The sequence below is a fragment of the Hippopotamus amphibius genome, chromosome 3 (assembly GCF_030028045.1).
Source record: "Hippopotamus amphibius kiboko isolate mHipAmp2 chromosome 3, mHipAmp2.hap2, whole genome shotgun sequence".
NCBI classification, from domain to species: Eukaryota; Metazoa; Chordata; class Mammalia; order Artiodactyla; family Hippopotamidae; genus Hippopotamus; species Hippopotamus amphibius.
The window spans coordinates 11,566,700-11,579,845 of NC_080188.1; the positions used below are offsets into that span (position 1 = coordinate 11,566,700).

General features: G+C 35.3%; 1 protein-coding gene across 9 annotated transcripts in view; it reads left to right on the forward strand.

Moving 5' to 3' along the window:
• The window catches only part of PCDH7 (protocadherin 7), a 393,865-nt gene that overhangs the window by 157,191 nt on the left and 223,528 nt on the right, over nucleotides 1–13,146 (forward strand). The window contains exon 2 of one of the 9 annotated variants that reach the window (XR_009052518.1): nucleotides 320–496. The exons of the other annotated variants lie outside the window; for them this stretch is intronic. The gene's annotated coding sequence lies outside the window, so the exon portion shown is untranslated. The remainder of the gene's footprint in view (nucleotides 1–319; nucleotides 497–13,146) is intronic. 9 annotated transcript variants of the gene reach the window in all.

Here is a 13,146-nt window from a genome sequence, read left to right on the forward strand (position 1 = left end):
TTTGATGATTAGCTACGTTGAGCACCTTTTCTTGTGCCTGTTGGCCATCTCTATATCTTTTTTGGAAAAATGTCTATTCAGGTCTTCTGCTCATTTTTTTAATTGGGTTGTATGGTTTTTTTTTTTTGATATTGAGTTGTATGAGCTGTTAATATATTTTGGATATTAATCCCTTATCGGTTAATAGAATTTACAAATATTTTCTCTCATTCTGTAGGTTGTCTTCTCATTTTGTTGATAGTTTCCTCTGCTGTGCAAAAGCTTTTAAGTTTAATTAGGTCCCATTTGTTTATTTTTGCTTTTGTTTCCTTTCTCTTAGGAAGAAGACCCCAAAAGTATTGCTTTGATTTATGTCAAAGTGTGTTCTGCCACTGTTTTCTTCTACGAGTTGTGGGGTTTCCCATCTTATATTTAGGTCTTTGATCCATTTTGAGTTCATTTTTGTATATGGTGTGAAGATTCTGTTTTGAGGTCATAACTTCATCATTTTATCCAGGTATATGATCCTGCTAATGTAAGCACTGGTCACAAGAAATATTTAATGAAAAAATACAGATGTTTTAATATGGACCCCACACAACTACTAAAAAACAACTTTAAGGGTAGAATGATCTAGACCCTGGCATTACATTTTGACTCTACCTCTTTGCATTTGAGTGTTGGAAGTTTATTCAACCTCTCTGAAACTCAGATTCATTCTCTGTAAAATGGAGGTAATAATTCATATGCCATATGGTTCGTGTGAGAAATAAATGAAGCGACATATGTAAAACCTCTAGCATTATGCTTAGCAAGTTTGGTAGGTGTTAAATAAATGATACTTATTTTTATTATATTGTTATTTTATTTTTATTTTAGTATTATGTCATGCATCAGTTTCATCTTTTTATACCAAGAGGATATATATAGCCTTCCTCTTTACAGAATGTTAAATCAATATATATATTTACATTTAAACAGTTACATTTTCAACATGAACATGACAGCTTCAGCAAAAATAATGAGTACCCACTTTGTGCCAATAGCTGTGGAGGATGCAAAGGAAGATAAAGCCTAGTGTCCTGGAGAATCTTCCAGTCTATTTGGGAAGACATGCAGTGCATAATCTGTATATGTTAGAGTATATTACCATACTGTCTTGTGCATGTAGTATTCTACAGTATTCATCTAGACTGCTCATGACTTATGATCTCAGATATGTAGAGCAATAGAAACTTCTGTATCTTATATAAAATAATCAGAAAATGCAAGTGATGTTTAAAAAATAAACACCTTCCAAACAGTTTGGGTATAGCAACATGTGGTGTATTTCTTTTTTTTTTTTTAAGCACTTTATTGGGGTATAATTGCTTTACACTGTTGTGCCAGTTTCTGCTGTACAACAAAGTGAATCGGCTGTATTTATACATATATCCCCATATCCCCTCCCTCCCACGACTCCTTCACACACTCCCTATCCCACCCCCCTAAGTTATCACCAGCCATCGAGTTGATCTCCCTGTGTAATGCAGCAGCTTCCCACTAGTTATCTATTTTACATTTGGTAGTGTATATATGTCATTGCTACTCTCTCACTTCGTCCCAGCTTCCCCTTCATTATCCCCCCACCCCACCCCTGTGTCCTGAAGTCTGTTCTCTACATCTGCATCTTTATTCTTGCCCTGCCACTGGGTTCAATGTGATGTCTTTCTAATGTGGAGTAGCACATAGCTGTATCTCATGATAATGTCTATCTCACCCTTCTCCCACCTGCTCTCCCACTATGAAAGTTGTTTTCCCCCATTTATTTTGCTCCCAAGAGAAGGCAGAACAACACTTCTCTTTTCAGATAACCAGTGGTAAAAGTTTGAGAAAGTCATTTCCTACTTTGCTACTTGTAGACCATTCAAGGTTATGGAAAATACACCTCGCCTTCAAAAACAGATGTAAGGACACTGATGCCAGTTGCCCTGAGGACTGGCTTTGTCCTGGTACAGTGCCTGACAGACTTCTCATTTGATGTCACCTTACTCAGCCTGAATTTATATGACAAATGAATCTAAATGACAGTAAACCCATTCAAAGTGAAACTGAACACATGGAGGGATGTGAGCAATGGAGATATCTGCTTTGTGCAATGAACATATCAATAATTCAAAACTGTCAATGCTTGATTTTTTCCATTTCATCTGATGTACCCTACAGAGTCAACATCAAGGGTATTCAAAGGATTCCATGCAGTCTTACAGACAAGAATGATTTTCACTACATAAGCGATGATATGTTTCAGAGGTTATTGTTTCTTTCTGAACTTTGTGACATAACTAAATATTCCAATGACATTTTTCTTCTACCTTTCACTACATCATAAACAACTTCTGGCTAAATCCAGTTATGTTTGCATTTTGGACTGTAAATTTGGTATATCTAGAGAGCATTTAATTTACAATTTAGTTATATGGATTTCAACAGGCACTAAATTCTTGCTGTGAAATTGGCAACTCAACAAAATATAAAATGCTATCTGTTGAAATTTTTATTTATTCCTATGCAGCTTAGTTGCTTTTGTTGATTTGAACAGCTGTTCCAATTCTGAACTGGTTCTCAGTGGTTTGTTTCTACAAATGCCCCCCCGCCCCTTGGACTCTAACCCACCATGATGATAAAGATAACAAAAGTCTATTGTTATAAATGTTATGAACTGTCTTGTATTTTGAATATATAGTACAAACCTCATCACTGGAGCAAGGAATTATTTTTTTTTTTCCTTTTTAATCTTACAGATGATGAGTGATTTAGACAGTAACTGAATGAATGAGGTACAGTAAAACCACATTAATTCAGACTAATTGTGTGGAAAATTTTAATGAAGAAATGAAAAATTTGATGAAGTTTTAAATAAAGTTTTATTTCTTGAAAATATTTGCTATATTGTGTCCTAATAACTAATTGTGTCATTATACTGACTTCCTATACTACTTTTTAAAGCAAAAACCTATAATTTATTTGTAGTTTATCCTTATCTTTGCACACGCATGAAGATCAGCATGCCTTTGAAACTTTATCCAAGTACTTCCCCCTTTTCTTCTGCCCCCTGCCGGTCCTTTTGTTTTTAACCACTAAATTGCCTTAGGAACTCCTTTTTAAGAGATGGTGCAAATATCTCAAGGGCTTGAGGATACGAAATTTTAAAATAATTCCCTCCATTCATTCAATGATATTTCGTAAGTGTTACAGTTCACCAAATCGTAACAGTGGTTCAATAACTTGAAATACTTTCTATATCCATGCCAAAGTATCTGTGAAAGTTTTTTAAGGTTATTTTAAAATATTTCTTAAGCTACATAGTTATCTCCTTTAATTACTGCTATAAAATAACTGATTACTGTAAATGTTTTAGTAAGAGCATACAAAGGTATTTGATGTAGATATTAGTTGGATATATTTCTATTGATTACAAACTTTTAAAAGTTTATAGACTTCCGTGGTTCCTAAATTCCGTGACAGAAGGTATGTGACTTAATCATTTCATTCTTGATGGTAGAGAGTAAACAGAACCAGGCAGACTAAGCTAATTAAAACACATAGTGGTTTATCCTTCTGAAACAAGTCATATATGTCCATACTGTACACAAATAAAATGGGTTGCATTTACTTTTCTGTAGTGATACCATGCGAATGGTAGCAAAATTGCTTCTGGCTTTATTAAGAAATCATTTCAAATTTTAGCCAATTAGTACAATATATAAGCTTCTTAGGCAATAATAGGAAATGTCTTTACAACTTGGTATAATCAGCTCTTAGCCCTGTAATGGTCTTCTTTACTCATGTAACTCCAGAGTACATTAGAAATCTTCTTTCTTTCCCCCAAAGGTACATCTGTAGTTTAACCCTAATAAGAAAATTGAGAAACTAAGTTTTCCAATTTTCAGTAAGATAAATACACATTAAAAATATAGAGTCGAGTCAAATTGCTTTAATATGTTCCTATTTTCTAACGGTGAAAATAGCCTCCGGGGGTACAAACTCTGTATGACATAAACCATAAATTGCATTTGAGAAGTTTTTTTGTTTTTGTTTTTGTTTTTTGATTCTTGTTGAGTTGAACTCTGAGAACTATACAAAACATGTAGGAATTTAAAATCTAGGGAAATCTGAAGGGGGCTCTGAATTTATATCTGGCACTCACCTTCTAGGGCCTCAGTTTATTCATCTGTTAAATATGGTGCCAGGCATGGAATTGAGTCAGGTCTGACGTCAGCTTCAGTTCTGGCTTTTGGTGGAGGAGAAGCAGACAGGAGCAGGAAAGTAGGAGACATCGGGGAGGGTGAGATCAACTATACCTGAAGGCAGTTTTTGACTCTATAGGTCATAGTACTTCGAGAGACCAGAATCACCGAAGACACTTACAAAATGCACATTCCTGACACACACTCTCAGAACTATTAAATACATATCTTGGGGGTGAAGGTGGAGCTGAAATCTCCATTTTTAACAAATGCCATTATTTCTCACAGTGTAATTAAGACCCAGTAATGGGTCATAAAATCAATTTAGTGGATCTTAACAAGCATTTTTAAATTAAAGAAGAGAATGGAATGAGATGGAATATTAAAGCATATATAAATATATATAATATATATCAAAGTACACTGCATGCAGTGAAGAAAAATACTGTTTTATCGCGCTTCCCTTTGTGTGTGTGTGTGTACCTGTACATACAGGATAGGAATGCAAAATGTATTTCTTCCTATTGCTAGTGATTAAAAACAAACAACTTCGAAGGCCACTACCTGGAGAATATCTTACACTATAGATTTGGAGAATGACTGTCTAGAACAATGCAAGTTCTAAGATATTCCTGTCCCATCCACTTTTTTTTTCTTTTTTTTTTTAGTTTTATTTATTTATTTATTATTTTTTGGGGGTACACCAAGTTCAATCATCTGTTTTTATACACATATCCCCGTATTCCCTCCCTCCCTTGACTCCCCCCCCAGCCTCCCTTGAGTCCCCCCCACCCTCCCCGTCCCAGTCCTCTAAAGCATCTTCCATCCTCGAGTTGAACTCCCTTTGTTATACAACAACTTCCCACTGGCTATCTGTTTTACAGTTGGTAGTATATATATGTCTGTGCTACCCTCTCGCTTCGTCTCAGCTTCCCCTTCACCCCCCGCCCCCCCAAACCTTGAGTTCTCCAGTCCATTCTCTGCATCTGCGTCCTTGTTCTTGTCACTGAGTTCATCAGTACCATTTTAGATCCACTTTGAATGTAGATAAAATCACTTTATTAAAGAGAGGCACTTGGAATATTGCAGTATTTCAGATTTTAAAGGGTAAAGATTGCCCTTACTTTGACTTTTGTAACGTTTTTTGTATATGTCAATTTTTGCTATCTCTGTTTAAATAATTACCACTTGCCTAATTTTCCATGCCTTTCTTATCTCCAGTCCCTTAAAGCTATCTTAGGAGACACAGGTCCCTCCATACGGCTGATCCCATCTGAGCTGCCCATGTGAGGTGGGATTTCTCTCGTTTGCTGCTGCTCTCAGGCCTTTCAATCAACGGCAAGCAGTAGCATGTCTTCCAGGACAAGGCTGTCATCTGATAATTTCCAAGATGTCCTTTTTTGGATTTGCCTCTTCTGTTGCCTCCATCTTTCAAAATGTGTCTGTAACTTTCCCTGAAATCTTTCTAGAATAGAACCCACTTGACTATGATTCTACTAGCCTGCCACCTTTCAACAGTTCTGGACTACATACATTTGTTTGTGTGTAAGGGTGTGAAAAGCAATGAATGACTGTGATTCTTGGTATTGGTTCTTACCATAGCTAAATTTCCTGATAATGGGTGGGCCTGACTGCCGCTTTATTGCCTGTTATAAGGAGCATCTCAGTGTTAGCCATAATAATGATGGGCTGATAACAATTGTAATACTAATACAACAAATAATGTGCTCAGGATTTTACATGGTTTATACCAGAGATTCTCAAAATTTGGTGTGCATCACGATCATGTTTTTGTTTTTGTTTTTTTTCCCCTAAATGAACAGACTTTCTGAATGTGGGGCTACAGAGCTTTGAGTACTAAACAATTTCTCTAGTAATTGCCATGCACCCTGGAGATTAGGACTCACCGGGTTGTGTTAACTTACAGCTCTTAGTTATACTCTGTTGTAAATGATCACAGTTTTCCCCCATATTAGAGATTAGGAAACTGAGGCTTAGAGGAATTAAGTATTTTGCCTTAGATCATAGAGCTCATGAGTAGTAAAGCTCATGTGAGCTAAGTAAGGATCCAAGAAAAGTTTTTGAATTCACAAATCAGTGCACAGAGGTCACAGGACAGAGCAAGGGTCATTTGTCCTGGATGGTTGATGCACTATGTTAGTAGAATGACAAGAGAGATTTGGGAGAAAAAGAAAGTGAAAAAATATGGCGTAAAAAATGTTAAAATGAGGAAATGATACTATGGACATGGTTTCAGAAGTGCTTGATAAGGCAGCCATTGATGGCGTTATAACTGGGGATTGCCTAGTCTTAAAGGAAGAGCTAGTAGATTATTGTATGGAAATAAAGTCATGAATAGCAGTACATATTGGTAATGGTGAAAAATAGTCATCACTAGTCACATAAGACTAATTGCTAATTGAGGAGCAAAAATACGTCTTACATGTCATAATAAGTACTAGATAACTTCATGAAGATGAATTTTCTTATATTTTAATGGCATGTTGATCACTCCCACACTAATTAATAAATAACACTCTCTTAGTCTTCTTGTTTTTGAACAAAACCCCAAGTATGGCTGATTTTAATTACAAGTCACTTTGTCTAGAATGTATTATTGTTTTTAGAAAATAACACCCAAGTCATCTGTTTTCCCAAAGTAGATAAAGTGAATGATAAGAAACATTTATTTTAAGTTTTTCTGTAATCATCTTCAAAATGTAGGCCATCTGCTTCCAAAAGAATTTGGGATATTTTATGATAAAACAAATGTATAATGAGACATTAAAACAGAAATAATACCTCAAAAACCACAAAGAGAGAAGAATACGGAAATATACCTACCCCGCTTGGGCTTATAAATAGGTGGTGATTGAGTGTTGAGATTCTTGGCAGCCAAGGCAGGTTGAAGTTTAGAAGGATTTCCCATTTTATTTTAGGATTAGAGTGGATTTTTAACCCTGCTGACACAGATGCGAAGTCCTATCCCAAAATAATTTGGGGATATAGTCCAAGTATCAATGCTCTTTAGGTGTCCCAGGTAAAATTCAAATGCACAAGCAGTGCTGAGAACAGCTGACCTGTATAAAACAAAGCAGGAAGGTTTATTGGACTTTAATAAAAAACCCCACATGGCAGAAGGCAAACTGTATGTCTTCTCTTTTATACTTGGCTTAAATGTAACAACAAACTACAGATACTGTCCAGTGGAGTTCAGAGGGGAATGTCTAGTCTTCAGCCTAAGGAACCCTTATCAAAAGTGGCTAAAATAATCAACTTTATTCTCCTGAGTACTTGTTTTCTTGTGTAGTCCAGGAACGACCATCCTTTGCTTTTAAGTAAGCTGATCTGTGCTAGAATATGGTTTAGTTAAGCCAGTGCTCTTGTGAATATATGCAAAAGTCTTGGTGTCTGTTTATCAATTTCTCTGGGTCAATCAAGGCCAAGCTATTGCTTGGTGACTAAGAACCAGCCTATGGATCACGTAGCAACTGTGTGACTCCTGGCACGTTACCTCCATGGGTATTGGCTTCTGCATTTACCCCATAGTGCTCTTGTGAAAATTAAATAAGCTTTGAATGGAGACATGGTAAGCAATCAATGAGTGTTAGGGAATATCACTACACATTTTAAGTACAGACATATTATCAGCTATATCATTAAGGAGGTTTTGCCTTCTTCCAGTATGTTCTGGGAAATGTCTGCTACCAATTATCAGTAGTTATTGCCCCCTAGAAAGGTTTCTCTCTCCATTGGTCAGTTGCAACATGTAAGTTTCTTGCTCAGCAAAGTACCCCTCCTTTACTTCAGGGCTTTCTGTCAAACTAGGTGATGATAATACATGCTATCTTTAGTTAATTCATAATCTGCCAATATAACCGGTTGTTAAAAAGACTAAAGTTAAATATTAAAAAAAACCAGACATTCCATGACTATCTTGTTTCCCCCAGAACACGAGTTAATTACATAGTTTATTATTAATTTTATTTCTTAATACACAGAATGTGTATAATGAGATCCAAGGGGCAGAAGCACTGGTGATTCAAAAACTTGAATAGACTATAAGGAATTTGACAAACTATAGGTGCCAACATGTTACCATTTTAGCACTTCTAAAGTGAAAATTAAGATATCAGTGAAGCAATGTGTACAAAATGTCAACGTACATAAAGTTGTGTGGAAAAAAAAAAAGATCACAGACTTGGAAAAGGTCATAAGGTAAAAAAATAAAAGGAATAAAATATTTTATTTTAGATATGGCTCCCCATGTATCTTCTAAATATGAAATGTAAACAGACAGAAAGTCAGATAGTAGTACTTCTAGTAATAAAATATGATGGTCCTATGATGTTATTGCTTTGTGGACTTGTTTTTCCCTCGTGCTTAAAAATATGCATTTTCTAAGCTTAAGAATTCGACCATTTTTCTAAAGGAGGTGGTAAGTGAAATAAATTGCTCTTGTGGCATTTAATATTGAAATAATATATGGCAAGTATTGGATAATATTTGTTACATTTTTAAATTATGGCCAAAAATTAAACTCTGGTCAGTGTCTCTGACTACTTGCCCTTCTGTATGAGAATCCCTTTTGAGTCCTCACGTTAGGGTCAAGTTGTGGGTATCTTCATTTCCCTAAAGAATAATGAAATGCCAACATGCTTACTTATTATTTATTTGGTGAACTTATTTTCCTTTTTTTCTTCTAAAAAATTCAAGTTTTAACACAAAGAATTCATCCTCCTAGAAAGTTTCTTCAGTACACAAGTATAAAACAAAGAAGAAATAAGAAAGTAGCAGACAAGAGGTAATATCTACAAATATGGTAACTCCAGTTAGATACCAATTAGAATTTATTAATGCTCTCCAGTATAGATGAGGCTATTCTTGAAAATCAAGACATTCATTACTATTTTTCTTATGCTAGCATGATGGGAAAAATTCATTTCTTCCAAGTTTATGGAATTTTTTTAGTGACTATTACCAGTTCCCTAAATCTTTGGCCTATGGACAAAATTTGAGCTCAATTCAACTTATAGAACACTTTATAATATAAAATCTGTCACTTATAAGATCACTTTATAATTTATAGAACACTTTATAATATAAAATCTGTCACTTATAAGATCAAACTGGATTTTCATTGCATCTTTAAAATGGAGAGATTATCATTTATATTTACAGAAGTTGAGTCCTGGCTCAGAAGAATTAAGTCAGTGGCCCAAGTGTGTTCAACTTCTGGTTGACATCAGGAAAATAACTTATGGTTTCCTGATTTGAAAGTCCATGGGTTTCCCCCAATACAATATTAGTTATTCGATAAGCTAGGACTGAAATGTAAATTTGAAGTGGTTTTCCCCACATGAATGAGTGGACAGAGACCTAATCCACTTAATTTGTTTTTGTCTGATATTGGTACTTTCATTGTATTAAAAGAATAATAAATGTGAAAATAAGGTTATAAAGATTATTTTAACATTTTTATAGTTAGTAAACACTTTCAACATAAAATACACAATATATTTGTGTGTTTCATAAAATAAGTAGTTACTAGAATTACATGCTGGTTCTCAATGCCCTACAGGTGGAATTATCCAGGAATGGAACATCAATTTAAACTTGAATGGTGACTAACCTCTTTCATAAATGTGAAATCTAGTTCCAACTGCTCTACCTCTCTTTTCTTCCCATCATACCTTAGACTCAATGACTCACTGTATGTTTCTTATTGCTGCTGTAACAAATCACCAAGAATTTAATGGCTTAAAACTATGCTTATTTATTTACCTTATAGTTTTTGATGTCAGAAATCAAAAACTGGTCTCTCTGGGCTAAAATCAAGGTGAGGTAGTGTTTACGCTGGAGGCTATAGAGGGAAATATGCTCCCTTCCTTACCTGTAATAACTTCTAGAGGCCAAGAGCATTCCTTGGCATGTGGCCCCTTCCTCTCCAAAGCTCGAGAAGGTGAGTACAGATCTCACATTGCATCACTCTGACCTCATTTTCCACCTTCCCTTTCTCCTTTTAAGAATCTTGTGATTACACTAGGCTCAACCAGATAATCCAAAATAATGTCCCTATTTTAGGGTCAGCTGATTAGCTAACTTAATTCTGTCTGCAATCTTAAATTCCCCTTTGCATGTAAGATCACCTGCTCACAGTTTCCAGGGATTAGGATGTGGACATCATCAGGGTCCACTTTTCTGCCTTCCAAAACCACTTTCAGTGATATTTCTGGAGTCATTTGACTTGTATTAAATAATGAAAATGAGCATGCACTGGGCTTTGAATAGGTTTTTCCTTCGGGACATTGGTAACTTTCCTTTTTAACAAAGTACAGATAAAATAAGACAAGTAAACCAGCATGGATGGCAGAGGAAATGGGTTCATCTGGGTAGCAGAAGTTTCACGTGGGTAGCAGAAGATTCTAGCTTGAATCTAGTTAGGTTTCAACTCAGTTTAATAATTAAATGCTTAAGTAACACTTCAGAGCCTTATTCCATTTGTCTATCTTGATTCCTGTCAGACACTTTAATCCATCCAGACCAGGAAAAACTACTTAAGGACACAGACCTCCATTCCATAGACTATGAAAACATGTTTTTTTGTTTGTTTGTTTTTTGTGTGTGTGAGTTAATTTTTTTTTTTATTATATTCCTGATTTGGATGGCCAATTTTTGTCAGTTGGTGCTTTTCTCTAACAGTAAAAAACTGAAAAGAAAGAGAGAGGAGGTGGAAAGTATTCTGAGCTAGAATCTGGTTTTACTTTATTTTATATTCTCAGAAGCCAATCAATTAGTCCATTCAAGGATACAGAAAGCATAGTAACAATATTTAGTTAAGTGTGAAGAGATAACTCTCAGAAGTTTTTGTCCCTTTGGCTACCCACATTTCTGACTTTTGAGAAATCTAAAGCCTTCAAAATAGAGGTAATGCTGTTTATCTTGAAAATTTCATGTCACTAATAAGACTTATAAATTGTCTGCACTCAGCTGGCCTGAATGTTGTTGTAGAGTCATGGTCTTACAGGTGTTTGATATTACTGCTGCTCTGTACAAAATTGCAATTTGAAGGTAGATCCTCATTTACACACTGAAACAATTTGTTTGACCACCATCATGCGGAGCTCAAAACACTAATCAAAAGTGTGCCCAGCCCCTGTGCTTTAGTGATGTTACTCTCCTGCTAGTTACCTTCCTGGTATCTATGAAAACGCAGTGTTTTTAAAATGTTTGTAGTTTCCCAAACAGATTTTACCAGGTGCAGTTTTGATGAAATGTCTGAGATATAAAAGAAAAAAAAAAAAAAAAAATCTGGAGCATCTATATGCGTGGATCCTAAAATGCAAGTTTTATTTTCATTCATTTCAGTACGGGATAATTGATTCAGGTGTTTATGAGGCAGGCTCCTGTCTGTGCTTCTAAACATCTATGTATTTTAGGAGGTAGCTTTTTAAAGGTTATTTTTTGTCTTTGTTGTTGTTGTTGTTTATTTGTTCATTTTCAGTGTTTTAGTAGTTGGAAACCTGGGCAGTTCTTTAGGAGTTCCACTTGGTTCTTCAACATTGCTCCCTTGAACTGCTAAAGACTAACTCCAACTGTGTAGTTTAAGACACAGGTTTATCGACCTCATTCAGCTGCTTCAGGAGCTCCGTGGGTATGTAGAACAGTCATGCAAAGTAACTGAGAGGCTTGTGAACTGAGCTTTTGATGATTATCACAATAGCAAAAAGGAAAAAAAAGGAAAAGGAAACCCTTGCTTGTATTCTGTGAGTGCTTTTGTATGATTAATCTACACTTGCCCAGCTGAGCTTAATGCCTAAGTTTGCAGCATGTGGATTCTTCAGCACAGTGGTAGGCACAAAGCAAGTGCTTAATAAGTCTTTGTTGAATTGAATTTCATTGCAAAGATAGTCTTTTTCTCATTAGTTGCCTGTCAATATTCTCTTTTCCTAACTAGGACTCCCTCTGCCTTCCTGTTTCTCTGTGCATGTAAACATAGAAATTTACAAGGGACTGTGTAGGGTCTCAAATGAATTGGGAGGTAAAATCCAATCAACAGGCCCAGCATGTTTTCACTACTCAATTTCATACCAACCTTGCTAACCTCTGCTATTTGAAGCCTACGTTTAAGAGAAGAATGAAATTTCACAGCCTCTGGCACACAGTAGGAACACAAACATTTTTTTGTGGTTGAGTCAAAGAAGAAATCACAGAAGAGGTGGTTTCAGAGGATAGGGAGGATATAGACAAACATATTCCATGGAGCTGACATTCCAGAGAATGTCTTTACTTGTTACAAATACCTTTTGCAAAGATGTTGTCATCTTTGTAACTTTTCGTTAAGGTAATTCATTCACATGTTTGGTTGTTATATTTTTGTCCATGGTTCTCATTTCATGACTAAATGCATTTCAAGTTGCATTAATGCTTTCAAGACCATACAGTATATGAAGGAATTTTTTAATGGGTGAGCAAAGACTACTTTAAAATCACAGATTTCAGCCATTTATTCACTTATTGAACAAATCTATGTTATAGTTTCAAAGAATTAAGGAACTGGAAAGGATGTTTAATATCACTTGTTGTAACTCCTTCCTTTTAAAGTTGAAGATGCAAAAACTGAAAGATTTCTACCAGATTCTTTCCACCAGATTGTACAATTAGTATCAGAGGAGGTACTTGACTCCAAGTCCCCTGATTCTCCAGTTCAGAATTATTTGCAAAGAGGACAATAAATATTAAAACAGGCTAACAAATGACAATTGAATATAAACTATTTTCAAGGCACTATTATTGAAACAGAGGTATAATTGCTACACACTGTTTATGAGGACTTTACACACTGGTTGAAAAGTCCACAATAACTTGAAAAATGTTAATACAACAGAAAAGTTGTATTTTTTACATTTGACATTACATTTCTATATGGTTAAAAATT